Below are 27,365 nucleotides of genomic sequence, written 5' to 3'. Positions count from 1 at the left end.
TCCATATTTGGCTTAAGGAACTTTATCTGTGCTCATTTCAATCTCTGGTTTTATGTAGCACCCCAACTCACCTTTCCCCTTAAGCAAGCATAAGTTGGTTTTCTAAATTTGAGACACTGTTCTGTTTTGGAATTCAGTTCCTGTGTAGCCAAGTTTACATTCCGTGTATTAGTGATATCTTATGATGTTTCTTTTTCTGTGTGACTTATTTCAGTTAGAATCATCGTACCTGAATCCACTCATTATGCTGCTACGGGCCTGATGACATAGATTTCATTGCTGAGTGATACTGCATTGTACGTAAGTACCACAAGTTCTTTATCCATTTTTCACTTTCTGTGATATTGAACTTGTACGGTAAACGAGGTTCTTGTAAACAGAGGCGTCCCAAACTTTGGGGTGGCTGTGTCTTTTTGATTTTAATTTCCCTAAGCTATAGGACCATAAGTGGAAGTGCCCTAGGCTCTGTTGCTTTGTTTTTTAGATGTTTCAGGAAACACCATACACTTCTCCCGAGTGTCTGTTGGCAATTTACATCCCGCCCATCAGCATAACAAGGCTCCCAGTTCTCCATGGCCTGTCCTGCCTTTCTGGATTTTACACTTTTTTCAGATGGCCCTTTTGACCGGGGGGAAGTGAGACTTCATTGTAGTGCAGATTTCCTTTGCAAGTTTGCTTAGTTGGCCAAAAAGGACGTATGCGTTTTTTCCTGAATATATTCAGGAAAAAACGCATACGTCCTTTTTGGCCAAGTGCATCATTGTGGACGTTCTGCCTCTTTTCCTATGCTTTCAATGCAATTCCAGTCTACCTCCTGAAATCGGTTTCCTGCAATTCTGCCCCGGTTTCAAGTCCTCTTGGCAGCCTTACTTCAGTATATTTTTGGACGATAGCTGTCATTTATAACTCTGCAGGTTTGTGAATTACAGTGCCCCTGAGCTCCTTTCTTCAACTCGCTTTCTTGTGACCTGGCCGCAACACCGCAGGATGGCTTCAGGCCCTAATCTGGTTTCGGTAGGGCACAATGAGCCTTTGGTTAATTCCTCTTCCTGGTGGGAAATGAGAGTTAAATTTGCCCGTCCAGACACCTCCAGCTAGTCTCTCATTGGTTCTCGCTATTCCTGTTCATCTTCCACAGAAATTGCAAACTGGGCCAAACAGGAGGTTAAAGGGACTGACTCTCCAAGTCGGGAGAGTGTTAGTAAAGCATCTGGAATGTTGCACCCGAGTACCAGGGTACGAAAACTGAGACATATTTGAACACGTTTCCCGATCACATGGTTGATCATACTCTAGGTTCCACATGCATGTTTTAGCTGAAGGAAGAATACCTTAAACGTGGGAAATTGAAACCCGTGGAATGGGTACCATGCAATATGACTTCAAAGGGTCTTCATTTGCTCACCGAACCTCTCCAATCCTATCACTGCTGCGTTTATGCCCCTGTACACATGCTTGATTCTCTTTTGGAGACATAGCAATCCATAGGTTTTAAGATACTTACTAGTAAGGTACATTCTTAGGCGTTTAATATGGGGTGTTGAGTCCATTTCGTTGAGCAAGGAGTAGCTCTTTTCTATTCCATATTTGGCTTAAGGAAATTTATCTGTGCTCATTTCAATCTCTGGTTTTATGCAGCACCCCAACTCACCTTTCCCCTTAAGCAAGCATAAGTTGGTTTTCTAAATTTGAGACCCTGTTCTATTTTGGAATTCAGTTCCTGTGTACCCAAGTTTACATTCCGTGTATTAGTGATATCTTATGATGTTTCTTTTTCTGTGTGACTTATTTCAGTTAGAATCATCGTACCTGAATCCACTCATTATGCTGCTACGGGCCTGATGACATAGATGTCATTGCTGAGTGATACTGCATTGTACGTAAGTACCACAAGTTGTTTATCCATTTTTCAATTTCTGTGATATTGAACTTGTACGGTAAATGAGGTTCTTGTAAACAGAGGTGTCCCAAACTTTGGGGTGGCTGTGTCTTTTTGATTTTAATTTCCCTAAGCTAAAACCATAAGTGGAAGTGCCCTAGGCTCTTTTGCTTTGTTTTTTAGATGTTTCAGGAAACACCATACACTTCTCCTGAGTGTCTGTTGGCAATTTACATCCCGCCCATCAGCATAACAAGGCTCCCAGTTCTCCATGGCCTGTCCTGCCTTTCTGGATTTTACACTTTTTTCAGATGGCCCTTTTGACCGGGGGGAAGTGAGACTTCATTGTAGTGCAGATTTCCTTTGCAAGCTTGCTTGGTTGGCCAAAAAGGGCGTATGCGTTTTTTCCTGAATATATTCAGGAAAAAACGCATACGCCCTTTTTGGCCAAGTGCATCATTGTGGACGTTCTGCCTCTTTTCCTATGCTTTCAATGCAATTCCAGTCTACCTCCTGAAATCGGTTTCCTGCAATTCTGCCCTGCTTTGAAGTCCTCTTGGCAGCCTTACTTCAGTATATTTTTGGACAATAGCTGTCATTTATAACTCTGCAGGTTTGTGAATTACAGTGCCCCTGAGCTCCTTTCTTCAACTCGCTTTCTTGTGACCTGGCCGCAACACCGCAGGATGGCTTCAGGCCCTAATCTGGTTCCGGCATGGCACGCTGAGCCTTTGGTTAATTCCTCTTCCTGGTGGGAAATGAGAGTTAAATTTGCCCGTCCAGACACCTCCAGCTAGTCTCTCATTGGTTCTCGCTATTCCTGTTCATCTTCCACAGAAATTGCAAACTGGGCCAAACCGCAGGTTAAAGGGACTGACTCTCCAAGTCGGGAGAGTGTTAGTAAAGCGTCTGGAATGTTGCACCCGAGTACCAGGGTACGAAAACTGAGACATATTTGAACAGGTTTCCCGATCACATGGTTGATCATACTCTAGGTTCCACATGCATGTTTTAGCTGAAGGAAGAATACCTTAAACCTGGGTAGTTGAAACCCGTGGAATGGGTACCATGCAATATGACTTCAAAGGGTCTTCATTTGCTCACCGAACCTCTCCAACCTGTCCCTGTACACATGCTTGATTCTCTTTCGGAGACATAGCAATCCATAGGTTTTAAGATACTTACTAGTCAGGTACATTCTTAGGCGTTTAATATGGGGTGTTGAGTCCATTTCGTTGAGCAAGGAGTAGCTCTTGTCTATTCCATATTTGGCTTAAGGAACTTTATCTGTGCTCATTTCAATCTCTGGTTTTATGCAGCACCCCAACTCACCTTTCCCCTTAAGCAAGCATAAGTTGGTTTTCTAAATTTGAGACCCTGTTCTGTTCTGTAATTCAGTTCCTGTGTAGCCAAGTTTACATTCTGTGTATTAGTGATATCTTATGAAGTTTCTTTTTCTGTGTGACTTATTTCAGTTAGAATCATCGTACCTGAATCCACTCATTATGCTGCTACGGGCCTGATGACATAGATTTCATTGTTGAGTGATACTGCATTGTACGTAAGTACCACAACTTGTTTATCCATTTTTCACTTTCTGTGATATTGAACTTGTACGGTAAACGAGGTTCGTGTAAACAGAGGCGTCCCAAACTTTGGGGTGGCTGTGTCTTTTTGATTTTAATTTCCCTAAGCTATAGGACCATAAGTGGAAGTGCCCTAGGCTCTGTTGCTTTGTTTTTTAGATGTTTCAGGAAACACCATACACTTCTCCCGAGTGTCTGTTGGCAATTTACATCCCGCCCATCAGCATAACAAGGCTCCCAGTTCTCCATGGCCTGTCCTGCCTTTCTGGATTTTACACTTTTTTCAGATGGCCCTTTTGACCGGGGGGAAGTGAGACTTCATTGTAGTGCAGATTTCCTTTGCAAGCTTGCTTGGTTGGCTAAAAAGGGCGTATGCGTTTTTTCCTGAATATATTCAGGAAAAAACGCATACGCCCTTTTTGGCCAAGTGCATCATTGTGGACGTTCTGCCTCTTTTCCTATGCTTTCAATGCAATTCCAGTCTACCTCCTGAAATCGGTTTCCTGCAATTCTGCCCCGCTTTCAAGTCCTCTTGGCAGCCGTACTTCAGTATATTTTTGGACGATAGCTGTCATTTATAACTCTGCAGGTTTGTGAATTACAGTGCCCCTGAGCTCCTTTCTTCAACTCGCTTTCTTTTGAGCTGGCCGCAACACCGCAGGATGGCTTCAGGCCCTAATCTGGTTCCGGCACCGCACGCTGAGCCTTTGGTTAATTCCTATTCCTGGTGGGAAATGAGAGTTAAATTTGCCCGTCCAGACACCTCCAGCTAGTCTCTCATTGGTTCTCGCTATTCCTGTTCATCTTCCGCAGAAATTGCAAACTGGGCCAAACAGGAGGTTAAAGGGACTGACTCTCCAAGTCGGGAGGGTGTTAGTAAAGCGTCTGGAATGTTGCACCCGAGTACCAGGGGAGGAAAACTGAGACATATTTGAACACGTCTCCCGTTTACACGGTTGATCATACTCTGGGTTCCACATGCATGTTTTAGCTGAAGGAAGAATACCTTAAACCTGGAGAGTTGAGACCCATGGAATGGGTACCATGCAATATGACTTCAAAGGGTCTTCATTTGCTCACCGAACTTCTCCAATCCTATCACTGCTGCGTTTATCCCCCTGTACAGACGCTTGATTCTCTTTTGGAGACATAGCAATCCATAGGTTTTAAGATACTTACTAGTCAGGTACATTCTTAGGCATTTAATATGGGGTGTTGAGTCCATTTCTTTGAGCAAGGAGTAACTCTTGTCTATTCCATATTTGGCTTAAGGAACTTTATCTGTGCTCATTTCAATCTCTGGTTTTATGCAGCACCCCAACTCACCTTTCCGCTTAAGCAAGCATAAGTTGGTTTTCTAAATTTGAGACCCTGTTCTGTTTTGGAATTCAGTTCCTGTGTAGCCAAGTTTACATTCTGTGTATTAGTGATATCTTATGATGTTTCTTTTTCTGTGTGACTTATTACAGTTAGAATCATCGTACCTGAATCCACTCATTATGCTGCTACGGGCCTGATGACATAGATTTCATTGTTGAGTGATACTGCATTGTACGTAAGTACCACAACTTCTTTATCCATTTTTCACTTTCTGTGATATTGAACTTGTACGGTAAACGAGGTTCTTGTAAACAGAGGCGTCCCAAACTTTGGGGTGGCTGTGTCTTTTTGATTTTAATTTCCCTAAGCTATAGGACCATAAGTGGAAGTGCCCTAGGCTCTGTTGCTTTTTTTTTTATATGTTTCAGGAAACACCATACACTTCTCCCGAGTGTCTGTTGGCAATTTACATCCCGCCCATCAGCATAACAAGGCTCCCAGTTCTCCATGGCCTGTCCTGCCTTTCTGGATTTTACACTTTTTTCAGATGGCCCTTTTGACCGGGGGGAAGTGAGACTTCATTGTAGTGCAGATTTCCTTTGCAAGCTTGCTTGGTTGGCCAAAGAGGGCATATGCGTTTTTTCCTGAATATATTCAGGAAAAAACGCATACGCCCTTTTTGGCCAAGTGCATCATTGTGGACGTTCTGCCTCTTTTCCTATGCTTTCAATGCAATTCCAGTCTACCTCCTGAAATCGGTTTCCTGCAATTCTGCCCCGCTTTCAAGTCCTCTTGGCAGCCTTACTTCAGTATATTTTTGGACGATAGCTGTCATTTATAACTCTGCAGGTTTGTGAATTACAGTGCCCCTGAGCTCCTTTCTTCAACTCGCTTTCTTTTGAGCTGGCCGCAACACCGCAGGATGGCTTCAGGCCCTAATCTGGTTCCGGCACGGCAAGCTGAGCCTTTGGTTAATTCCTCTTCCTGGTGGGAAATGAGAGTTAAATTTGCCCGTCCAGACACCTCCAGCTAGTCTCTCATTGGTTCTCGCTATTCCTGTTCATCTTCCACAGAAATTGCAAACTGGGCCAAACAGGAGGTTAAAGGGACTGACTCTCCAAGTCGGGAGGGTGTTAGTAAAGTGTCTGGAATGTTGCACCCGAGTACCAGGGTACGAAAACTGAGACATATTTGAACACGTTTCCCGATCACATGGTTGATCATACTCTAGTTTCCACATGCATGTTTTAGCTGAAGGTAGAATACCTTAAACCTGGGTAGTTGAAACCCGTGGAATGGGTACCATGCAATATGACTTCAAAGGGTCTTCATTTGCTCACCGAACCTCTCCAATCCTATCACTGCTGCGTTTATGCCCCTGTACACATGCTTGATTCTCTTTCGGAGACATAGCAATCCATAGGTTTTAAGATACTTACTAGTCAGGTACATTCTTAGGCGTTTAATATGCGGTGTTGAGTCCATTTCGTTGAGCAAGGAGTAGCTCTTGTCTATTCCATATTTGGCTTAAGGAACTTTATCTGTGCTCATTTCAATCTCTGGTTTTATGCAGCACCCCAACTCACCTTTCCCCTTAAGCAAGCATAAGTTGGTTTTCTAAATTTGAGACCCTGTTCTGTTCTGTAATTCAGTTCCTGTGTAGCCAAGTTTACATTCCGTGTATTACTGATATCTTATGATGTTTCTTTTTCTGTGTGACTTATATCAGTTAGAATCATCATACCTGAATCCACTCATTGTGCTGTTAAGGGCCTGATGACATAGATTTCATTGCTGAGTGATATTGCTTTGTAAGTAAATACCACAACTTCTTTATCCATTTTTCACTTTCTGCGATGTTGAACTTGTACTGTAAACGAGGTTCTTGTAAACTGAGGCGTCCCAAACTTTGGGGTGGCTGTGTCTTTTTGATTTTAATTTCCCTAAGCTATAGGACCATAAGTGGAAGTGCCCTAGGCTCTGTTGCTTTGTTTTTTAGATGTTTCAGGAAACACCATACACTTCTCCCGAGTGTCTGTTGGCAATTTACATCCCGCCCATCAGCATAACAAGGCTCCCAGTTCTCCATGGCCTGTCCTGCCTTTCTGGATTTTACACTTTTTTCAGATGGCCCTTTTGACCGGGGGGAAGTGAGACTTCATTGTAGTGCAGATTTCCTTTGCAAGCTTGCTTGGTTGGCCAAAAAGGGCGTATGCGTTTTTTCCTTAATATATTCAGGAAAAAACGCATACGCCCTTTTTGGCCAAGTGCATCATTGTGGACGTTCTGCCTCTTTTCCTATGCTTTCAATGCAATTCCAGTCTACCTCCTGAAATCGGTTTCCTGCAATTCTGCACCGCTTTCAAGTCCTCTTGGCAGCCTTACTTCAGTATATTTTTGGACGAGAGCTGTCATTTATAACTCTGCAGGTTTGTGAATTACAGTGCCCCTGAGCTCCTTTCTTCAACTCGTTTTCTTTTGAGCTGGCCGCAACACCGCAGGGTGGCTTCAGGCCCTAATCTGGTTCCGGCACGGCACGCTGAGCCTTTGGTTAATTCCTCTTCCTGGTGGGAAATGAGAGTTAAATTTGCCCGTCCAGACACCTCCAGCTAGTCTCTCATTGGTTCTCGCTATTCCTGTTCATCTTCCGCAGAAATTGCAAACTGGGCCAAACAGGAGGTTAAAGGGACTGACTCTCCAAGACGGGAGGGTGTTAGTAAAGCGTCTGGAATGTTGCACCCGAGTACCAGGGGAGGAAAACTGAGACATATTTGAACACGTCTCCCGTTCACACGGTTGATCATACTCTGGGTTCCACATGCATGTTTTAGCTGAAGGAAGAATACCTTAAACCTGGAGAGTTGAGACCCGTGTAATGGGTACCATGCAATATGACTTCAAAGGGTCTTCATTTGCTCACCGAACTTCTCCAATCCTATCACTGCTGCGTTTATCCCCCTGTACAGACGCTTGATTCTCTTTTGGAGACATAGCAATCCATAGGTTTTAAGATACTTACTAGTCAGGTACATTCTTAGGCATTTAATATGGGGTGTTGAGTCCATTTCGTTGAGCAAGGAATAGCTCTTATCTATTCCATATTTGGCTTAAGGAACTTTATCTGTGCTCATTTCAATCTCTGGTTTTATGCAGCACCCCAACTCACCTTTACCCTTAAGCAAGCATAAGTTGGTTTTCTTAATTTGAGACCCTGTTCTGTTTTGGAATTCAGTTCCTGTGTAGCCAAGTTTACATTCTGTGTATTAGTGATATCTTATGATGTTTCTTTTTCTGTGTGACTTATTTCAGTTAGAATCATCGTACCTGAATCCACTCATTATGCTGCTACGGACCTGATGACATAGATTTCATTGTTGAGTGATACTGCATTGTACGTAAGTACCACAACTTCTTTATCCATTTTTCACTTTCTGTGATATTGAACTTGTACGGTAAATGAGGTTCTTGTAAACAGAGGCGTCCCAAACTTTGGGGTGGCTGTGTCTTTTTGATTTTAATTTCCCTAAGCTATAGGACCATAAGTGGAAGTGCCCTAGGCTCTGTTGCTTTGTTTTTTAGATGTTTCAGGAAACACCATACACTTCTCCCGAGTGTCTGTTGGCAATTTACATCCCGCCCATCAGCATAACAAGGCTCCCAGTTCTCCATGGCCTGTCCTGCCTTTCTGGATTTTACACTTTTTTCAGATGGCCCTTTTGACCGGGGGGAAGTGAGACTTCATTGTAGTGCAGATTTCCTTTGCAAGCTTGCTTGGTTGGCCAAAAAGGGCGTATGCGTTTTTTCCTGAATATATTCAGGAAAAAACGCATACGCCCTTTTTGGCCAAGTGCATCATTGTGGACGTTCTGCCTCTTTTCCTATGCTTTCAATGCAATTCCAGTCTACCTCCTGAAATCGGTTTCCTGCAATTCTGCCCCGCTTTCAAGTCCTCTTGGCAGCCTTACTTCAGTATATTTTTGGACGATAGCTGTCATTTATAAGTCTGCAGGTTTGTGAATTACAGTGCCCCTGAGCTCCTTTCTTCAACTCGCTTTCTTGTGACCTGGCCGCAACACCGCAGGATGGCTTCAGGCCCTAATCTGGTTCCGGCACGGCACGCTGAGCCTTTGGTTAATTCCTCTTCCTGGTGGGAAATGAGAGTTAAATTTGCCCGTCCAGACACCTCCAGCTAGTCTCTCATTGGTTCTCGCTATTCCTGTTCATCTTCCGCAGAAATTGCAAACTGGGCCAAACAGGAGGTTAAAGGGACTGACTCTCCAAGTCGGGAGGGTGTTAGTAAAGCGTCTGGAATGTTGCACCCGAGTACCAGGGTACGAAAACTGAGACATATTTGAACACGTTTCCCGATCACATGGTTGATCGTACTCTAGGTTCCACATGCATGTTTTAGCTGAAGGAAGAATACCTTAAACCTGGGTAGTTGAAACCCGTGGAATGGGTACTATGCAATATGACTTCAAAGGGTCTTCATTTGCTCACTGAACCTCTCCAATCCTATCACTGCTGCGTTTATGCCCCTGTACACATGCTTGATTCTCTTTCGGAGACATAGCAATCCATAGGTTTTAAGATACTTACTAGTCAGGTACATTCTTAGGCGTTTAATATGCGGTGTTGAGTCCATTTCGTTGAGCAAGGAGTAGCTCTTGTCTATTCCATATTTGGCTTAAGGAACTTTATCTGTGCTCATTTCAATCTCTGGTTTTATGCAGCACCCCAACTCACCTTTACCCTTAAGCAAGCATAAGTTGGTTTTCTAAATTTGAGACCCTGTTCTGTTCTGTAATTCAGTTCCTGTGTAGCCAAGTTTACATTCCGTGTATTACTGATATCTTATGATGTTTCTTTTTCTGTGTGACTTATTTCAGTTAGAATCATCATACCTGAATCCACTCATTGTGCTGCTAAGGGCCTGATGACATAGATTTCATTGCTGAGTGATATTGCTTTGTAAGTAAATACCACAACTTCTTTATCCATTTTTCACTTTCTGCGATGTTGAACTTGTACTGTAAACGAGGTTCTTGTAAACAGAGGCGTCCCAAACTTTGGGGTGGCTGTGTCTTTTTGATTTTAATTTCCCTAAGCTATAGGACCATAAGTGGAAGTGCCCTAGGCTCTGTTGCTTTGTTTTTTAGATGTTTCAGGAAACACCATACACTTCTCCCGAGTGTCTGTTGGCAATTTACATCCCGCCCATCAGCATAACAAGGCTCCCAGTTCTCCATGGCCTGTCCTGCCTTTCTGGATTTTACACTTTTTTCAGATGGCCCTTTTGACCGGGGGGAAGTGAGACTTCATTGTAGTGCAGATTTCCTTTGCAAGCTTGCTTGGTTGGCCAAAAAGGGCGTATGCGTTTTTTCCTGAATATATTCAGGAAAAAACGCATACGCCCTTTTTGGCCAAGTGCATCATTGTGGACATTCTGCCTCTTTTCCTATGCTTTCAATGCAATTCCAGTCTACCTCCTGAAATCGGTTTCCTGCAATTCTGCCCCGCTTTCAAGTCCTCTTGGCAGCCTTACTTCAGTATATTTTTGGACGATAGCTGTCATTTATAACTCTGCAGGTTTGTGAATTACAGTGCCCCTGAGCTCCTTTCTTCAACTCGCTTTCTTTTGAGCTGGCCGCAACACCGCAGGATGGCTTCAGGCCCTAATCTGGTTCCGGCACGGCACGCTGAGCCTTTGGTTAATTCCTCTTCCTGGTGGGAAATGATAGTTAAATTTGCCCGTCCAGACACCTCCAGCTAGTCTCTCATTGGTTCTCGCTATTCCTGTTCATCTTCCACAGAAATTGCAAACTGGGCCAAACAGGAGGTTAAAGGGACTGACTCTCCAAGTCGGGAGGGTGTTAGTAAAGCGTCTGGAATGTTGCACCCGAGTACCAGGGTACGAAAACTGAGACATATTTGAACACGTTTCCCGATCACATGGTTGATCATACTCTAGTTTCCACATGCATGTTTTAGCTGAAGGTAGAATACCTTAAACCTGGGTAGTTGAAACCCGTGGAATGGGTACCATGCAATATGACTTCAAAGGGTCTTCATTTGCTCACCGAACCTCTCCAATCCTATCACTGCTGCGTTTATGCCCCTGTACACATGCTTGATTCTCTTTCGGAGACATAGCAATCCATAGGTTTTAAGATACTTACTAGTCAGGTACATTCTTAGGCGTTTAATATGCGGTGTTGAGTCCATTTCGTTGAGCAAGGAGTAGCTCTTGTCTATTCCATATTTGGCTTAAGGAACTTTATCTGTGCTCATTTCAATCTCTGGTTTTATGCAGCACCCCAACTCACCTTTCCCCTTAAGCAAGCATAAGTTGGTTTTCTAAATTTGAGACCCTGTTCTGTTCTGTAATTCAGTTCCTGTGGAGCCAAGTTTACATTCCGTGTATTACTGATATCTTATGATGTTTCTTTTTCTGTGTGACTTATTTCAGTTAGAATCATCATACCTGAATCCACTCATTGTGCTGCTAAGGGCCTGATGACATAGATTTCATTGCTGAGTGATATTGCTTTGTAAGTAAATACCACAACTTCTTTATCCATTTTTCACTTTCTGCGATGTTGAACTTGTACTGTAAACGAGGTTCTTGTAAACAGAGGCGTCCCAAACTTTGGGGTGGCTGTGTCTTTTTGATTTTAATTTCCCTAAGCTATAGGACCATAAGTGGAAGTGCCCTAGGCTCTGTTGCTTTGTTTTTTAGATGTTTCAGGAAACACCATACACTTCTCCCGAGTGTCTGTTGGCAATTTACATCCCGCCCATCAGCATAAAAAGGCTCCCAGTTCTCCATGGCCTGTCCTGCCTTTCTGGATTTTACACTTTTTTCAGATGGCCCTTTTGACCGGGGGGAAGTGAGACTTCATTGTAGTGCAGATTTCCTTTGCAAGCTTGCTTGGTTGGCCAAAAAGGGCGTATGCGTTTTTTCCTGAATATATTCAGGAAAAAACGCATACGCCCTTTTTGGCCAAGTGCATCATTGTGGACATTCTGCCTCTTTTCCTATGCTTTCAATGCAATTCCAGTCTACCTCCTGAAATCGGTTTCCTGCAATTCTGCCCCGCTTTCAAGTCCTCTTGGCAGCCTTACTTCAGTATATTTTTGGACGATAGCTGTCATTTATAACTCTGCAGGTTTGTGAATTACAGTGCCCCTGAGCTCCTTTCTTCAACTCGCTTTCTTTTGAGCTGGCCGCAACACCGCAGGATGGCTTCAGGCCCTAATCTGGTTCCGGCACGGCACGCTGAGCCTTTGGTTAATTCCTCTTCCTGGTGGGAAATGATAGTTAAATTTGCCCGTCCAGACACCTCCAGCTAGTCTCTCATTGGTTCTCGCTATTCCTGTTCATCTTCCACAGAAATTGCAAACTGGGCCAAACAGGAGGTTAAAGGGACTGACTCTCCAAGTCGGGAGGGTGTTAGTAAAGCGTCTGGAATGTTGCACCCGAGTACCAGGGTACGAAAACTGAGACATATTTGAACACGTTTCCCGATCACATGGTTGATCATACTCTAGTTTCCACATGCATGTTTTAGCTGAAGGTAGAATACCTTAAACCTGGGTAGTTGAAACCCGTGGAATGGGTACCATGCAATATGACTTCAAAGGGTCTTCATTTGCTCACCGAACCTCTCCAATCCTATCACTGCTGCGTTTATGCCCCTGTACACATGCTTGATTCTCTTTCGGAGACATAGCAATCCATAGGTTTTAAGATACTTACTAGTCAGGTACATTCTTAGGCGTTTAATATGCGGTGTTGAGTCCATTTCGTTGAGCAAGGAGTAGCTCTTGTCTATTCCATATTTGGCTTAAGGAACTTTATCTGTGCTCATTTCAATCTCTGGTTTTATGCAGCACCCCAACTCACCTTTCCCCTTAAGCAAGCATAAGTTGGTTTTCTAAATTTGAGACCCTGTTCTGTTCTGTAATTCAGTTCCTGTGGAGCCAAGTTTACATTCCGTGTATTACTGATATCTTATGATGTTTCTTTTTCTGTGTGACTTATTTCAGTTAGAATCATCATACCTGAATCCACTCATTGTGCTGCTAAGGGCCTGATGACATAGATTTCATTGCTGAGTGATATTGCTTTGTAAGTAAATACCACAACTTCTTTATCCATTTTTCACTTTCTGCGATGTTGAACTTGTACTGTAAACGAGGTTCTTGTAAACAGAGGTGTCCCAAACTTTGGGGTGGCTGTGTCTTTTTGATTTTAATTTCCCTAAGCTATAGGACCATAAGTGGAAGTGCCCTAGGCTCTGTTGCTTTTAGATGTTTCAGGAAACACCATACACTTCTCCCGAGTGTCTGTTGGCAATTTACATCCCGCCCATCAGCATAACAAGGCTCCCAGTTCTCCATGGCCTGTCCTGCCTTTCTGGATTTTACACTTTTTTCAGATGGCCCTTTTGACCGGGGGGAAGTGAGACTTCATTGTAGTGCAGATTTCCTTTGCAACCTTGCTTGGTTGGCCAAAAAGGGCGTATGCGTTTTTTCCTGAATATATTCAGGAAAAAACACATACGCCCTTTTTGGCCAAGTGCATCATTGTGGACGTTCTGCCTCTTTTCCTATGCTTTCAATGCAATTCCAGTCTACCTCCTGAAATCGGTTTCCTGCAATTCTGCCCCGCTTTCAAGTCCTCTTGGCAGCCTTACTTCAGTATATTTTTGGACGATAGCTGTCATTTATAACTCTGCAGGTTTGTGAATTACAGTGCCCCTGAGCTCCTTTCTTCAACTCGCTTTCTTTTGAGCTGGCCGCAACACCGCAGGATGGCTTCAGGCCCTAATCTGGTTCCGGCACGGCAAGCTGAGCCTTTGGTTAATTCCTCTTCCTGGTGGGAAATGAGAGTTAAATTTGCCCGTCCAGACACCTCCAGCTAGTCTCTCATTGGTTCTCGCTATTCCTGTTCATCTTCCACAGAAATTGCAAACTGGGCCAAACAGGAGGTTAAAGGGACTGACTCTCCAAGTCGGGAGGGTGTTAGTAAAGCGTCTGGAATGTTGCACCCGAGTACCAGGGTACGAAAACTGAGACATATTTGAACACGTTTCCCGATCACATGGTTGATCATACTCTAGTTTCCACATGCATGTTTTAGCTGAAGGTAGAATACCTTAAACCTGGGTAGTTGAAACCCGTGGAATGGGTACCATGCAATATGACTTCAAAGGGTCTTCATTTGCTCACCGAACCTCTCCAATCCTATCACTGCTGCGTTTATGCCCCTGTACACATGCTTGATTCTCTTTCGGAGACATAGCAATCCATAGGTTTTAAGATACTTACTAGTCAGGTACATTCTTAGGCGTTTAATATGCGGTGTTGAGTCCATTTCGTTGAGCAAGGAGTAGCTCTTGTCTATTCCATATTTGGCTTAAGGAACTTTATCTGTGCTCATTTCAATCTCTGGTTTTATGCAGCACCCCAACTCACCTTTACCCTTAAGCAAGCATAAGTTGGTTTTCTAAATTTGAGACCCTGTTCTGTTCTGTAATTCAGTTCCTGTGTAGCCAAGTTTACATTCCGTGTATTACTGATATCTTATGATGTTTCTTTTTCTGTGTGACTTATTTCAGTTAGAATCATCATACCTGAATCCACTCATTGTGCTGCTAAGGGCCTGATGACATAGATTTCATTGCTGAGTGATATTGCTTTGTAAGTAGATACCACAACTTCTTTATCCATTTTTCACTTTCTGCGATGTTGAACTTGTACTGTAAACGAGGTTCTTGTAAACAGAGGCGTCCCAAACTTTGGGGTGGCTGTGTCTTTTTGATTTTAATTTCCCTAAGCTATAGGACCATAAGTGGAAGTGCCCTAGGCTCTGTTGCTTTGTTTTTTAGATGTTTCAGGAAACACCATACACTTCTCCCGAGTGTCTGTTGGCAATTTACATCCCGCCCATCAGCATAAAAAGGCTCCCAGTTCTCCATGGCCTGTCCTGCCTTTCTGGATTTTACACTTTTTTCAGATGGCCCTTTTGACCGGGGGGAAGTGAGACTTCATTGTAGTGCAGATTTCCTTTGCAAGCTTGCTTGGTTGGCCAAAAAGGGCGTATGCGTTTTTTCCTGAATATATTCAGGAAAAAACGCATACGCCCTTTTTGGCCAAGTGCATCATTGTGGACATTCTGCCTCTTTTCCTATGCTTTCAATGCAATTCCAGTCTACCTCCTGAAATCGGTTTCCTGCAATTCTGCCCCGCTTTCAAGTCCTCTTGGCAGCCTTACTTCAGTATATTTTTGGACGATAGCTGTCATTTATAACTCTGCAGGTTTGTGAATTACAGTGCCCCTGAGCTCCTTTCTTCAACTCGCTTTCTTTTGAGCTGGCCGCAACACCGCAGGATGGCTTCAGGCCCTAATCTGGTTCCGGCACGGCACGCTGAGCCTTTGGTTAATTCCTCTTCCTGGTGGGAAATGATAGTTAAATTTGCCCGTCCAGACACCTCCAGCTAGTCTCTCATTGGTTCTCGCTATTCCTGTTCATCTTCCACAGAAATTGCAAACTGGGCCAAACAGGAGGTTAAAGGGACTGACTCTCCAAGTCGGGAGGGTGTTAGTAAAGCGTCTGGAATGTTGCACCCGAGTACCAGGGTACGAAAACTGAGACATATTTGAACACATTTCCCGATCACATGGTTGATCATACTCTAGTTTCCACATGCATGTTTTAGCTGAAGGTAGAATACCTTAAACCTGGGTAGTTGAAACCCGTGGAATGGGTACCATGCAATATGACTTCAAAGGGTCTTCATTTGCTCACCGAACCTCTCCAATCCTATCACTGCTGCGTTTATGCCCCTGTACACATGCTTGATTCTCTTTCGGAGACATAGCAATCCATAGGTTTTAAGATACTTACTAGTCAGGTACATTCTTAGGCGTTTAATATGCGGTGTTGAGTCCATTTCGTTGAGCAAGGAGTAGCTCTTGTCTATTCCATATTTGGCTTAAGGAACTTTATCTGTGCTCATTTCAATCTCTGGTTTTATGCAGCACCCCAACTCACCTTTCCCCTTAAGCAAGCATAAGTTGGTTTTCTAAATTTGAGACCCTGTTCTGTTCTGTAATTCAGTTCCTGTGGAGCCAAGTTTACATTCCGTGTATTACTGATATCTTATGATGTTTCTTTTTCTGTGTGACTTATTTCAGTTAGAATCATCATACCTGAATCCACTCATTGTGCTGCTAAGGGCCTGATGACATAGATTTCATTGCTGAGTGATATTGCTTTGTAAGTAAATACCACAACTTCTTTATCCATTTTTCACTTTCTGCGATGTTGAACTTGTACTGTAAACGAGGTTCTTGTAAACAGAGGTGTCCCAAACTTTGGGGTGGCTGTGTCTTTTTGATTTTAATTTCCCTAAGCTATAGGACCATAAGTGGAAGTGCCCTAGGCTCTGTTGCTTTTAGATGTTTCAGGAAACACCATACACTTCTCCCGAGTGTCTGTTGGCAATTTACATCCCGCCCATCAGCATAACAAGGCTCCCAGTTCTCCATGGCCTGTCCTGCCTTTCTGGATTTTACACTTTTTTCAGATGGCCCTTTTGACCGGGGGGAAGTGAGACTTCATTGTAGTGCAGATTTCCTTTGCAACCTTGCTTGGTTGGCCAAAAAGGGCGTATGCGTTTTTTCCTGAATATATTCAGGAAAAAACACATACGCCCTTTTTGGCCAAGTGCATCATTGTGGACGTTCTGCCTCTTTTCCTATGCTTTCAATGCAATTCCAGTCTACCTCCTGAAATCGGTTTCCTGCAATTCTGCCCCGCTTTCAAGTCCTCTTGGCAGCCTTACTTCAGTATATTTTTGGACGATAGCTGTCATTTATAACTCTGCAGGTTTGTGAATTACAGTGCCCCTGAGCTCCTTTCTTCAACTCGCTTTCTTTTGAGCTGGCCGCAACACCGCAGGATGGCTTCAGGCCCTAATCTGGTTCCGGCACGGCAAGCTGAGCCTTTGGTTAATTCCTCTTCCTGGTGGGAAATGAGAGTTAAATTTGCCCGTCCAGACACCTCCAGCTAGTCTCTCATTGGTTCTCGCTATTCCTGTTCATCTTCCACAGAAATTGCAAACTGGGCCAAACAGGAGGTTAAAGGGACTGACTCTCCAAGTCGGGAGGGTGTTAGTAAAGCGTCTGGAATGTTGCACCCGAGTACCAGGGTACGAAAACTGAGACATATTTGAACACGTTTCCCGATCACATGGTTGATCATACTCTAGTTTCCACATGCATGTTTTAGCTGAAGGTAGAATACCTTAAACCTGGGTAGTTGAAACCCGTGGAATGGGTACCATGCAATATGACTTCAAAGGGTCTTCATTTGCTCACCGAACCTCTCCAATCCTATCACTGCTGCGTTTATGCCCCTGTACACATGCTTGATTCTCTTTCGGAGACATAGCAATCCATAGGTTTTAAGATACTTACTAGTCAGGTACATTCTTAGGCGTTTAATATGCGGTGTTGAGTCCATTTCGTTGAGCAAGGAGTAGCTCTTGTCTATTCCATATTTGGCTTAAGGAACTTTATCTGTGCTCATTTCAATCTCTGGTTTTATGCAGCACCCCAACTCACCTTTCCCCTTAAGCAAGCATAAGTTGGTTTTCTAAATTTGAGACCCTGTTCTGTTCTGTAATTCAGTTCCTGTGTAGCCAAGTTTACATTCCGTGTATTACTGATATCTTATGATGTTTCTTTTTCTGTGTGACTTATTTCAGTTAGAATCATCATACCTGAATCCACTCATTGTGCTGCTAAGGGCCTGATGACATAGATTTCATTGCTGAGTGATATTGCTTTGTAAGTAGATACCACAACTTCTTTATCCATTTTTCACTTTCTGCGATGTTGACCTTGTACTGTAAACGAGGTTCTTGTAAACAGAGGCGTCCCAAACTTTGGGGTGGCTGTGTCTTTTTGATTTTAATTTCCCTAATCTATAGGACCATAAGTGGAAGTGCCCTAGGCTCTGTTGCTTTGTTTTTTAGATGTTTCAGGAAACACCATACACTTCTCCCGAGTGTCTGTTGGCAATTTACATCCCGCCCATCAGCATAACAAGGCTCCCAGTTCTCCATGGCCTGTCCTGCCTTTCTGGATTTTACACTTTTTTCAGATGGCCCTTTTGACCGGGGGGAAGTGAGACTTCATTGTAGTGCAGATTTCCTTTGCAAGCTTGCTTGGTTGGCCAAAAAGGGCGTATGCGTTTTTTCCTGAATATATTCAGGAAAAAACACATACGCCCTTTTTGGCCAAGTGCATCATTGTGGACGTTCTGCCTCTTTTCCTATGCTTTCAATGCAATTCCAGTCTACCTCCTGAAATCGGTTTCCTGCAATTCTGCCCCGCTTTCAAGTCCTCTTGGCAGCCTTACTTCAGTATATTTTTGGACGATAGCTGTCATTTATAAGTCTGCAGGTTTGTGAATTACAGTGCCCCTGAGCTCCTTTCTTCAACTCGCTTTCTTGTGAGCTGGCCGCAACACCGCAGGATTGCTTCAGGCCCTAATCTGGTTCCGGCATGGCACGCTGAGCCTTTGGTTAATTCCTCTTCCTGGTGGGAAATGAGAGTTAAATTTGCCCGTTCAGACACCTCCAGCTAGTCTCTCACTATTTCTCCCTATTCCTGTTCATCTTCCGCAGAAATTGCAAACTGGGCCAAACAGGAGGTTAAAGGCACTGACTCTCCAAGTCGAGAGAGTGTTAGTAAAGCGTCTGGAATGTTGCACCCGAGTACCAGGGGACGAAAACTGAGACATATTTGAACACGTCTCCCGATCACACGGTGGATCATACTCTGGGTTCCACATGCATGTTTTAGCTGAAGGTAGAATACCTTAAACCTGGGTAGTTGAAACCCGTGGAATGGGTACCATGCAATATGACTTCAAAGGGTCTTCAATTGCTCACTGAACCTCTCCAATCCTATCACTGCTGCGTTTATGCCCCTGTACACACGCTTTATTCTCTTTTGGAGACATAGCAATCCATAGGTTTTAAGATACTTACTAGTCAGGTACATTCTTAGGCGTGTAATATGGGTTGTTGAGTCCATTTCGTTGAGCAAGGAGTAGCTCTTGTCTATTCCATATTTGGCTTAAGTAACTTTATCTGTGCTCATTTCAATCTCTGGTTTTATGCAGCACCCCAACTCACCTTTCCCCTTAAGCAAGCATAAGTTGGTTTTCTAAATTTGAGACCCTGTTCTCTTTTGGAATTCAGTTCCTGTGTAGCCAAGTTTACATTCCGTGTATTAGTGATATCTTATGATGTTTCTTTTCCTGTGTGACTTATATCAGTTAGAATCATTGTACCTGAATCCACTCATTATGCTGCTACGGGCCTGATGATATAGATTTCATTGTTGAGTGATACTGCATTGTACGTAAGTACCACAAGTTCTTTATCCATTTTTCACTTTCTGTGATATTGAACTTGTACGGTAAACGAGGTTCTTGTAAACAGAGGCGTCCCAAACTTTGGGGTGGCTGTGTCTTTTTGATTTTAATTTCCCTAAGCTATAGGACCATAAGTGGAAGTGCCCTAGGCTCTGTTGCTTTGTTTTTTAGATGTTTCAGGAAACACCATACACTTCTCCCGAGTGTCTGTTGGCAATTTACATCCCGCCCATCAGCATAACAAGGCTCCCAGTTCTCCATGGCCTGTCCTGCCTTTCTGGATTTTACACTTTTTTCAGATGGCCCTTTTGACGGGGGGGAAGTGAGACTTCATTGTAGTGCAGATTTCCTTTGCAAGCTTGCTTGGTTGGCCAAAGAGGACGTATGCGTTTTTTCCTGAATATATTCAGGAAAAAACGCATACGTACTTTTTGGCCAAGTGCATCACTGTGGACGTTCTGCCTCTTTTCCTATGCTTTCAATGCAATTCCAGTCTACCTCCTGAAATCGGTTTCCTGCAATTCTGCCCCGCTTTCAAGTCCTCTTGGCAGCCTTACTTCAGTATATTTTTGGACGATAGCTGTCATTTATAAGTCTGCAGGTTTGTGAATTACAGTGCCCCTGAGCTCCTTTCTTCAACTCGCTTTCTTGTGAGCTGGCCGCAACACCGCAGGATGGCTTCAGGCCCTAATCTGGTTCCGGCACGGCACGCTGAGCCTTTGGTTAATTCCTCTTCCTGGTGGGAAATGAGAGTTAAATTTGGCCATCCAGACACCTCCAGCTAGTCTCTCATTGGTTCTCGCTATTCCTGTTCATCTTCCGCAGAAATTGCAAACTGGGCCAAACAGGAGGTTAAAGGGACTGACTCTCCAAGTCGGGAGAGTGTTAGTAAAGCGTCTGGAATGTTGCACCCGAGTACCAGGGTACGAAAACTGAGACATATTTGAACACTTCTCCCGATCACATGGTTGATCATACTCTAGGTTCCACATGCATGTTTTAGCTGAAGGAAGAGTACCTTAAACCTGGGTAGTTGAAACCCGTGGAATGGGTACCATGCAATATGACTTCAAAGGGTCTTCAATTGCTCACCGAACCTCTCCAATCCTATCACTGCTGCGTTTATGCCCCTGTACACACGCTTGATTCTCTTTTGGAGACATAACAATCCATAGGTTTTAAGATACTTACTAGTCAGGTACATTCGTAGGCGTTTAATATGGAGTGTTGAGTCCATTTCGTTGAGCAAGGAGTAGCTCTTGTCTATTACATATTTGATTAAGGAACTTTATCTGTGCTCATTTCAATCTCTGGTTTTATGCAGCACCCCAACTCACCTTTACCCTTAAGCAAGCATAAGTTGGTTTTCTAAATTTGAGACCCCGTTCTGTTTTGTAATTCAGTTCCTGTGTAGCCAAGTTTACATTCCGTGTATTACTGATATCTTATGATGTTTCTTTTTCTGTGTGACATATTTCAGTTAGAATCATCATACCTGAATCCACTCATTGTGCTGCTAAGGGCCTGATGACATAGATTTCATTGCTGAGTGATATTGCTTTGTAAGTAAATACCACAACTTCTTTATCCATTTTTCACTTTCTGCGATGTTGAACTTGTACTGTAAACGAGGTTCTTGTAAACAGAGGCGTCCCAAACTTTGGGGTGGCTGTGTCTTTTTGATTTTAATTTCCCTAAGCTATAGGACCATAAGTGGAAGTGCCCTAGGCTCTGTTGCTTTGTTTTTTAGATGTTTCAGGAAACACCATACACTTCTCCCGAGTGGCTGTTGGCAATTTACATCCCGCCCATCAGCATAACAAGGTTCCCAGTTCTCCATGGCCTGTCCTGCCTTTCTGGATTTTACACTTTTTTCAGATGGCCCTTTTGACCGGGGGGAAGTGAGACTTCATTGTAGTGCAGATTTCCTTTGCAAGCTTGCTTGGTTGGCCAAAAAGGGCGTATGCGTTTTTTCCTGAATATATTCAGGAAAAAATGCATACGCCCTTTTCGGCCAAGTGCATCATGGTGGACGTTCTGCCTCTTTTCCTGTGCTTTAAATGCAATTCCAGTCTACCTCCTGAAATCGGTTTCCTGCAATTCTGCCCCGCTTTCAAGTCCTCTTGGCAGCCTTACTTCAGTATATTTTTGGACGATAGCTGTCATTGATAACTCTGCAGGTTTGTGAATTACAGTGCCCCTGAGCTCCTTTCTTCAACTCGCTTTCTTGTGACCTGGCCGCAACACCGCAGGATGGCTTCAGGCCCTAATCTGGTTCCGGCATGGCACGCTGAGCCTTTGGTTAATTCCTCTTCCTGGTGGGAAATGAGAGTTAAATTTGCCCGTCCAGACACCTCCAGCTAGTCTCTCATTGGTTCTCGCTATTCCTGTTCATCTTCCACAGAAATTGCAAACTGGGCCAAACAGGAGGTTAAAGGGACTGACTCTCCAAGTCGGGAGAGTGTTAGTAAAGCGTCTGGAATGTTGCACCCGAGTACCAGGGTACGAAAACTGAGACATATTTAAACACGTCTCCCGATCACATGGTTGATCATACTCTAGGTTCCACATGCATGTTTTAGCTGAAGGAAGAATACCTTAAACCTGGGTAGTTGAAACCCGTGGAATGGGTACCATGCAATATGACTTCAAAGGGTCTTCATTGGCTCACCGAACCTCTCCAATCCTATCACTGCTGCGTTTATGTCCCTGTACACATGCTTGATTCTCTTTCGGAGAAATAGCAATCCATAGGTTTTAAGATACTTACTAGTCAGGTACATTCTTAGGCGTTTAATATGGGGTGTTGAGTCCATTTCGTTGAGCAAGGAGTAGCTCTTGTCTATTCCATATTTGGCTTAAGGAACTTTATCTGTGCTCATTTCAATCTCTGGTTTTATGCAGCACCCCAACTCACCTTTCCCCTTAAGCAAGCATAAGTTGGTTTTCTAAATTTGAGACCCTGTTCTGTTCTGTAATTCAGTTCCTGTGGAGCCAAGTTTACATTCTGTGTATTACTGATATCTTATGATGTTTCTTTTTCTGTGTGACTTATTTCAGTTAGAATCATCATACCTGAATCCACTCATTGTGCTGCTAAGGGCCTGATGACATAGATTTCATTGCTGAGTGATATTGCTTTGTAAGTAAATACCACAACTTCTTTATCCATTTTTCACTTTCTGCGATGTTGAACTTGTACTGTAAACGAGGTTCTTGTAAACAGAGGTGTCCCAAACTTTGGGGTGGCTGTGTCTTTTTGATTTTAATTTCCCTAATCTATAGGACCATAAGTGGAAGTGCCCTAGGCTCTGTTGCTTTGTTTTTTAGATGTTTCAGGAAACACCATACACTTCTCCCGAGTGTCTGTTGGCAATTTACATCCCTCCCATCAGCATAACAAGGCTCCCAGTTCTCCATGGCCTGTCCTGCCTTTCTGGATTTTACACTTTTTTCAGATGGCCCTTTTGACCGGGGGGAAGTGAGACTTCATTGTAGTGCAGATTTCCTTTGCAAGTTTGCTTAGTTGGCCAAAAAGGACGTATGCGTTTTTTCCTGAATATATTCAGGAAAAAATGCATACGTCCTTTTTGGCCAAGTGCATCATTGTGGATGTTCTGCCTCTTTTCCTATGCTTTCAATGCAATTCCAGTCTACCTCCTGAAATCGGTTTCCTGCAATTCTGCCCCGATTTCAAGTCCTCTTGGCAGCCTTACTTTAGTATATTTTTGGACGATAGCTGTCATTTATAACTCTGCAGGTTTGTGAATTACAGTGCCCCTGAGCTCCTTTCTTCAACTCGATTTCTTTTGAGCTGGCCGCAACACCGCAGGATGGCTTCAGGCCCTAATCTGGTTCCGGCACGGCACGCTGAGCCTTTGGTTAATTCCTCTTCCTGGTGGGAAATGAGAGTTAAATTTGCCCGTCCAGACACCTCCAGCTAGTCTCTCATTGGTTCTCGCTATTCCTGTTCATCTTCCACAGAAATTGCAAACTGGGCCAAACAGGAGGTTAAAGGGACTGACTCTCCAAGTCGGGAGAGTGTTAGTAAAGCGTCTGGAATGTTGCACCCGAGTACCAGGGTACGAAAACTGAGACATATTTGAACACGTCTCCCGATCACATGGTTGATCATACTCTAGGTTCCACATGCATGTTTTAGCTGAAGGAAGAATACCTTAAACCTGGGTAGTTGAAACCCGTGGAATGGGTACCATGCAATATGACTTCAAAGGGTCTTCATTTGCTCACCGAACCTCTCCAATCCTATCACTGCTGCGTTTATGCCCCTGTACACATGCTTGATTCTCTTTCGGAGACATAGCAATCCATAGGTTTTAAGATACTTACTAGTCAGGTACATTCTTAGGCGTTTAATATGGGGTGTTGAGTCCATTTCGTTGAGCAAGGAGTAGCTCTTGTCTATTCCATATTTGGCTTAAGGAACTTTATCTGTGCTCATTTCAATCTCTGGTTTTATGCAGCACCCCAACTCACCTTTCCCCTTAAGCAAGCATAAGTTGGTTTTCTAAATTTGAGACCCTGTTCTGTTCTGTAATTGAGTTCCTGTGTAGCCAAGTTTACATTCTGTGTATTACTGATATCTTATGATGTTTCTTTTTCTGTGTGACTTATTTCAGTTAGAATCATCATACCTGAATCCACTCATTGTGCTGCTAAGGGCCTGATGACATAGATTTCATTGCTGAGTGATATTGCTTTGTAAGTAAATACCACAACTTCTTTATCCATTTTTCACTTTCTGCGATGTTGAACTTGTACTGTAAACGAGGTTCTTGTAAACAGAGGCGTCCCAAACTTTGGGGTGGCTGTGTCTTTTTGATTTTAATTTCCCTAAGCTATAGGACCATAAGTGGAAGTGCCCTAGGCTCTGTTGCTTTGTTTTTTAGATGTTTCAGGAAACACCATACACTTCTCCCGAGTGTCTGTTGGCAATTTACATCCCGCCCATCAGCATAACAAGGCTCCCAGTTCTCCATGGCCTGTCCTGCCTTTCTGGATTTTACACTTTTTTCAGATGGCCCTTTTGACCGGGGGGAAGTGAGACTTCATTGTAGTGCAGATTTCCTTTGCAAGCTTGCTTGGTTGGCCAAAAAGGGCGTATGCGTTTTTTCCTGAATATATTCAGGAAAAAACACATACGCCCTTTTTGGCCAAGTGCATCATTGTGGACGTTCTGCCTCTTTTCCTATGCTTTCAATGCAATTCCAGTCTACCTCCTGAAATCGGTTTCCTGCAATTCTGCCCCGCTTTCAAGTCCTCTTGGCAGCCTTACTTCAGTATATTTTTGGACGATAGCTGTCATTTATAAGTCTGCAGGTTTGTGAATTACAGTGCCCCTGAGCTCCTTTCTTCAACTCGCTTTCTTGTGAGCTGGCCGCAACACCGCAGGATTGCTTCAGGCCCTAATCTGGTTCCGGCATGGCACGCTGAGCCTTTGGTTAATTCCTCTTCCTGGTGGGAAATGAGAGTTAAATTTGCCCGTTCAGACACCTCCAGCTAGTCTCTCACTATTTCTCCCTATTCCTGTTCATCTTCCGCAGAAATTGCAAACTGGGCCAAACAGGAGGTTAAAGGCACTGACTCTCCAAGTCGAGAGAGTGTTAGTAAAGCGTCTGGAATGTTGCACCCGAGTACCAGGGGACGAAAACTGAGACATATTTGAACACGTCTCCCGATCACACGGTGGATCATACTCTGGGTTCCACATGCATGTTTTAGCTGAAGGTAGAATACCTTAAACCTGGGTAGTTGAAACCCGTGGAATGGGTACCATGCAATATGACTTCAAAGGGTCTTCAATTGCTCACTGAACCTCTCCAATCCTATCACTGCTGCGTTTATGCCCCTGTACACACGCTTTATTCTCTTTTGGAGACATAGCAATCCATAGGTTTTAAGATACTTACTAGTCAGGTACATTCTTAGGCGTGTAATATGGGTTGTTGAGTCCATTTCGTTGAGCAAGGAGTAGCTCTTGTCTATTCCATATTTGGCTTAAGTAACTTTATCTGTGCTCATTTCAATCTCTGGTTTTATGCAGCACCCCAACTCACCTTTCCCCTTAAGCAAGCATAAGTTGGTTTTCTAAATTTGAGACCCTGTTCTGTTTTGGAATTCAGTTCCTGTGTAGCCAAGTTTACATTCCGTGTATTAGTGATATCTTATGATGTTTCTTTTCCTGTGTGACTTATATCAGTTAGAATCATTGTACCTGAATCCACTGATTATGCTGCTACAGGCCTGATGATATAGATTTCATTGTTGAGTGATACTGCATTGTACGTAAGTACCACAAGTTCTTTATCCATTTTTCACTTTCTGTGATATTGAACTTGTACGGTAAAAGAGGTTCTTGTAAACAGAGGCGTCCCAAACTTTGGGGTGGCTGTGTCTTTTTGATTTTAATTTCCCTAAGCTATAGGACCATAAGTGGAAGTGCCCTAGGCTCTGTTGCTTTGTTTTTTAGATGTTTCAGGAAACACCATACACTTCTCCCGAGTGTCTGTTGGCAATTTACATCCCGCCCATCAGCATAACAAGGCTCCCAGTTCTCCATGGCCTGTCCTGCCTTTCTGGATTTTACACTTTTTTCAGATGGCCCCTTTGACGGGGGGGAAGTGAGACTTTATTGTAGTGCAGATTTCCTTTGCAAGCTTGCTTGGTTGGCCAAAGAGGACGTATGCGTTTTTTCCTGAATATATTCAGGAAGAAACGCATACGTACTTTTTGGCCAAGTGCATCACTGTGGACGTTCTGCCTCTTTTCCTATGCTTTCAATGCAATTCCAGTCTACCTCCTGAAATCGGTTTCCTGCAATTCTGCCCCGCTTTCAAGTCCTCTTGGCAGCCTTACTTCAGTATATTTTTGGACGATAGCTGTCATTTATAACTCTGCAGGTTTGTGAATTACAGTGCCCCTGAGCTCCTTTCTTCAACTCGCTTTCTTGTGAGCTGGCCGCAACACCGCAGGATGGCTTCAGGCCCTAATCTGGTTCCGGCACGGCACGCTGAGCCTTTGGTTAATTCCTCTTCCTGGTGGGAAATGAGAGTTAAATTTGGCCATCCAGACACCTCCAGCTAGTCTCTCATTGGTTCTCGCTATTCCTGTTCATCTTCCGCAGAAATTGCAAACTGGGCCAAACAGGAGGTTAAAGGGACTGACTCTCCAAGTCGGGAGAGTGTTAGTAAAGCGTCTGGAATGTTGCACCCGAGTACCAGGGTACGAAAACTGAGACATATTTGAACACTTCTCCCGATCACATGGTTGATCATACTCTAGGTTCCACATGCATGTTTTAGCTGAAGGAAGAGTACCTTAAACCTGGGTAGTTGAAACCCGTGGAATGGGTACCATGCAATATGACTTCAAAGGGTCTTCAATTGCTCACCGAACCTCTCCAATCCTATCACTGCTGCGTTTATGCCCCTGTACACACGCTTGATTCTCTTTCGGAGACATAACAATCCATAGGTTTTAAGATACTTACTAGTCAGGTACATTCGTAGGCGTTTAATATGGAGTGTTGAGTCCATTTCGTTGAGCAAGGAGTAGCTCTTGTCTATTACATATTTGGCTTAAGGAACTTTATCTGTGCTCATTTCAATCTCTGGTTTTATGCAGCACCCCAACTCACCTTTACCCTTAAGCAAGCATAAGTTGGTTTTCTAAATTTGAGACCCCGTTCTGTTTTGTAATTCAGTTCCTGTGTAGCCAAGTTTACATTCCGTGTATTACTGATATCTTATGATGTTTCTTTTTCTGTGTGACATATTTCAGTTAGAATCATCATACCTGAATCCACTCATTGTGCTGCTAAGGGCCTGATGACATAGATTTCATTGCTGAGTGATATTGCTTTGTAAGTAAATACCACAACTTCTTTATCCATTTTTCACTTTCTGCGATGTTGAACTTGTACTGTAAACGAGGTTCTTGTAAACAGAGGCGTCCCAAACTTTGGGGTGGCTGTGTCTTTTTGATTTTAATTTCCCTAAGCTATAGGACCATAAGTGGAAGTGCCCTAGGCTCTGTTGCTTTGTTTTTTAGATGTTTCAGGAAACACCATACACTTCTCCCGAGTGGCTGTTGGCAATTTACATC

At 43.5% G+C, this 27,365-nt stretch overlaps 1 long non-coding RNA gene across 2 annotated transcripts in view; it reads left to right on the top strand.

The window, feature by feature from the left end:
• LOC137218210 (uncharacterized) overlaps positions 1–27,365 on the top strand; it is an 824,059-nt gene that overhangs the window by 403,676 nt on the left and 393,018 nt on the right. The window contains exon 3 of one of the 2 annotated variants that reach the window (XR_010940528.1): positions 1,795–1,876. This is a non-coding gene — a long non-coding RNA (uncharacterized lncRNA). Of the gene's footprint in view, positions 1–1,794; positions 1,881–27,365 lie in introns of both variants that reach the window. The other variant, XR_010940529.1, reaches the window with a different exon arrangement.

This window comes from Pseudorca crassidens, unplaced genomic scaffold (genome assembly GCF_039906515.1).
Source record: "Pseudorca crassidens isolate mPseCra1 unplaced genomic scaffold, mPseCra1.hap1 Scaffold_46, whole genome shotgun sequence".
NCBI lineage: Eukaryota > Metazoa > Chordata > Mammalia > Artiodactyla > Delphinidae > Pseudorca > Pseudorca crassidens.
The sequence above is the reverse complement of the archived record's forward strand: the minus strand, read 5'-3'. Positions and strand labels throughout refer to the sequence as shown.